Source organism: Nematolebias whitei, chromosome 6 (assembly GCF_014905685.2).
Source record: "Nematolebias whitei isolate Nwh7 chromosome 6, NemWhi1, whole genome shotgun sequence".
In the NCBI taxonomy this organism is placed as follows: Eukaryota; Metazoa; Chordata; class Actinopteri; order Cyprinodontiformes; family Rivulidae; genus Nematolebias; species Nematolebias whitei.
Genome location: NC_056503.1, coordinates 51,838,471 through 51,842,316, shown reverse-complemented (window position 1 = coordinate 51,842,316; position 3,846 = coordinate 51,838,471). Strand labels below are relative to the sequence as shown.

At 45.6% G+C, this 3,846-nt stretch overlaps 1 protein-coding gene across 1 annotated transcript in view; it reads right to left on the bottom strand.

Moving 5' to 3' along the window:
• The window catches only part of bcas3 (BCAS3 microtubule associated cell migration factor), a 640,166-nt gene that overhangs the window by 475,765 nt on the left and 160,555 nt on the right, over window positions 1-3,846 (bottom strand). The gene's annotated exons all lie outside the window — the stretch shown is intronic.

Here is a 3,846-nt window from a genome sequence, read left to right as displayed (position 1 = left end):
ATGGATGGATGGGTGGATAGATGGATGGATGGATGGATGGATGGATGGGTGGATAGATGGATGGATGATGGATGGATGATGGATGGATGATGGATGGATGGATGGATGAATGATGGATGTATGATGGATGGATGATGGATGGATGGCTGGATGATGGATGGATGTATGATGGATGGATGGATGATGGATGGATGATGGATGGATGGATTAGCTGATCACGCGCACGTCTCCACACGTGCTGTCGTCTGTGGTGAAGGAAGTATCAACATAAAAGCTGAAGGGAGCAGCGTGTTCATTTGAAACAACTTGTTCAAAGTTTTTTTTAATGATTTTGCTTAAAAAACAACAAAAAAACAAAAAAAGGCCTCGTTATAAATCGGATCCCGCCCATTTCTGTCCAAATCACAGAGATGCCTGTTCACGTTGGATTAGTATTATCACAGGACCTCGGAGTTCAAACTATAGTAGGTAATGTGCGGTGGAATTTTTACTTTACAAATTACGGACATGGCCGATTCACACGGGATTAACAACACGATCTCTGTGATTATTACAAATAGCAGGTGGTCCCTAGGTGAAACTAATCCTGTGCTTGAGCTGCTGGTCACCTTGGAACGCTCCACCATAAAGAGCGCGCTGGTGAACATCAGTGCAGTGAGGGACGCTGGCTCCACCACCGCTGACACGGAGAGGCCGCAGAGGGACCGCTGGGAGAATAACTGGCTGTCCTTTCACATCCACTCGTGATATTGTCAGTTCCTGGTGCGTCTCCAAGGCAAAGAGGATCCTCAAAGACCCCCTCCATCCTGGGCACCAGCTACTCAGCCTGCTGCCCTCCAGCAGAAGGTGCAGGAGCATCAAGAGCTGCACAGACTCAGAAACAGCTACTTCCCATGGACCATGAGGACTCTAAGCACCCGTTAAAGTGCAATATTCCTGTAGTGCAACATGTTTGTCACTTACAGGAAGACTGAGTCTGCTTCCACCGCCTCACCTGGACCCTCCTGACCACACGTCTGTACACTTCTTTAGTGTCGGCACTCGTGTGTGTTGTCTTTATGAAACGAATGCACCGTCAGTTCAAGCACCTCTAATAAAACACCTTTCTATTCTATGCTTCTTTATACATGTCCATTTTCTCATCCTCTCTTAGCTTTGCATTTAAAAATGTTTGGTTGGGCTGCAAGACAAAAAAATCATAAAAAAATTATAAATGTAAAAAATGTATTGCTCTTCCTGCTGCTGCAAATCAAGTAACTTAAGAAAAAGGGCTGCTAACTTGCACTTGTTGATTCATTAAAACTATTAGTATTATTATTGTTGGTAGTAGTATGATAATGATGATAATAATAGGTGCGTGGGTTCAGTTTGACTAAGAGGTCGATGAAGTAGAGGAGGTGAAAAGTGAGAAGTGGCTGAGCTGTGCTGAACCTCAGAAGAAGCTGTGGACGCTGCACACTTTGTTTTTACACTTATGCAAACGAGCGATTAAGGGTGTGCCAACATCTACTTATGCTAAACAAGCATGAGGGAAATGAGGCCGGAGCCCGGTCTAATGCTGCCACAAAGACGGAGGAAGACTCACGATCAACGTGGGCAGACACGCCGTGACTTTCACTTTATTGCATGCACACTTTGAGTTTCATTTAATATTTAATAAACTGCAGCAACATGTTTTCACTGACACGTGGTTTGTTTTCAAATTCAGACAAAGAAACAAAAACAAAACACAGAGCACAACAACAACAGCAACAACAACAACAACAATAATAATAATAATAATAATAATATTTAAACGTTTTCTCACCACCAGTTATTTCCATCAGCCACTGCACCCAGTATTCACTGGTTAACTGGTCACCATTAACTTCACACAGACTCTCCCACTGGTACATTTTCATCTTTAAATCACTTCCTGGTCTGCTGCCTTCATACATCTCCTCCTACATGTCTCTGTGTGAGTGCAGCTACAGCGTGCGCTCTCAGGACATCATTACCTGCAGTGTTCCCTCAGTGAGGACTGAACTAGACAAAAGGACCTTCTCCTCCTCCGCTCCTGTTTCCTGGAATATCTTGTAAAAAGACCTGAAGCTCTCGACCTTTGACCTCTCTAAGTGTCTTCAAGTTTAAAACCCACGCAGACGTGTTCCTGTTTTGACTTTTCTACACGGCCCTACACCTAGCTGGTTTTGTTTTGTTTGTTAAAACCATTTTCTTTCATTTCTTCTTCTCATTTTGTATGTTTTCTTTTATGACTGTCCACTGTTGTCATCACTCTTTGTTAAAATCAGGTCTCATAAATGAGTCCCGGAGGCTCAGAGGGACCAACCTGTAGAAATAAAGGTTGGATGAAAGGTGCAACTCCAAAGTCAGGCAGCACCTCTTATTATCCACCTGACCAGGGTTTCTTAACTTTACATCTTACTCTGCTGTCAACTTTAACACGGCCCGAATCACAACGTGCCCCCCCACAAACGTTATATCAAACTGAGCGGATCGGCGCCGTCATGTGTGCTCTTACTTTTATTGGTATTTCCAGTTACCATGGCGACGTAATTTGCAAAGACGCTGTTTTTTTCTCATTCAAAACGCCTGTCGAAACACATACAAATTTCAAGTTGGCTGCCAAAGCTACATTTAATGGCTTTAAGTCAGCTATTTATTTTACATTATTATTATTATTATTATTATTATTATTGTTTTACACATAAACAGCTTAAATTTGATGCAGTTATAGCTGAGAACATTCCCCATCACATACTGAATCCAAATCAAAAATCCAAGATGGCCACCACAGCTTAAAAGAAAGACTGACTATAAGTCATTGATTTGTTGCCATATTGATCTGAGATCTGCTTTATTGGTAGCTGAGCGTGAAGCCAACACACAGTCTCTGCAGACTCTGGAAAACTCAGGAGCTTCCTATTTAACGGACCAAGAGGATGAAATGTCATTTTGTAGGAACGTTCTTCAGAAACCTTTTTGTAATTTAGAACAATTGTAAAAAGAGACAGCCACCTGACAAACAGAGCGACTGTGCAAACAAAGAGCGAGGGAGGCAGCTGAGAAACAGACGGACGTCTCTAGACGAAGGCCGCGATTTGATTAATGACTGGGGCGTGATGTACCCAAGCACCGATACATGACATCTCCATGGAAAGAAGATCCATCAATGCAAATCCAGCTCGGTCACCATCGTCCAGAGAAAAACTCTGACCCTGCCAAAAAACACTCACACCAACACCTGACTCTCGTCTTTTCTTTCTTCCCTAATCCAGCCGTCCGTCCAGCTCTGTTTCAACAGCATTTGCATTCTCTTCTCGCATTAAGCCTCCCTCTCTATCCTTTGCGCCCTTTCTCTCCTCAGCCTCCCCGTGTCACGCCATCTCATGTTTCTATTCCCTCTTCTAATTCCCCATTTGCATCCAATACAAGCAGGCAGCTTCCAACGAGGGGCCGACGTGCGAAAGGACAAGCTCTAAAGCCCACGCAAACACTGCGTCTTATTTGAATCGTTCTGCCTGAGAGGACATTTCAGTTCAAGGGAAAAAGGCAGCTGAAGCAGGGAGGTGAGAGGAGGCACGGGGGAGGCACAGGGAGGCATGGGGGAGGCACAGGGAGGCACAGGGAGGCACAGGGGAGGCACAGGGGAGGCAGCAGGGAGGCACAGGGGAGGCACAGGGGAGGCAGCAGGGAGGCACAGGGGAGGCACAGGGAGGCACAGGGGAGGCACGGGGGAGGCACAGGGGAGGCAGCAGGGAGGCACAGGGGAGGCACAGGGGAGGCACAGGGGAGGCAGCAGGGGAGACACAGGGGAGGCACAGGGGAGACACAGGGGAGACACAG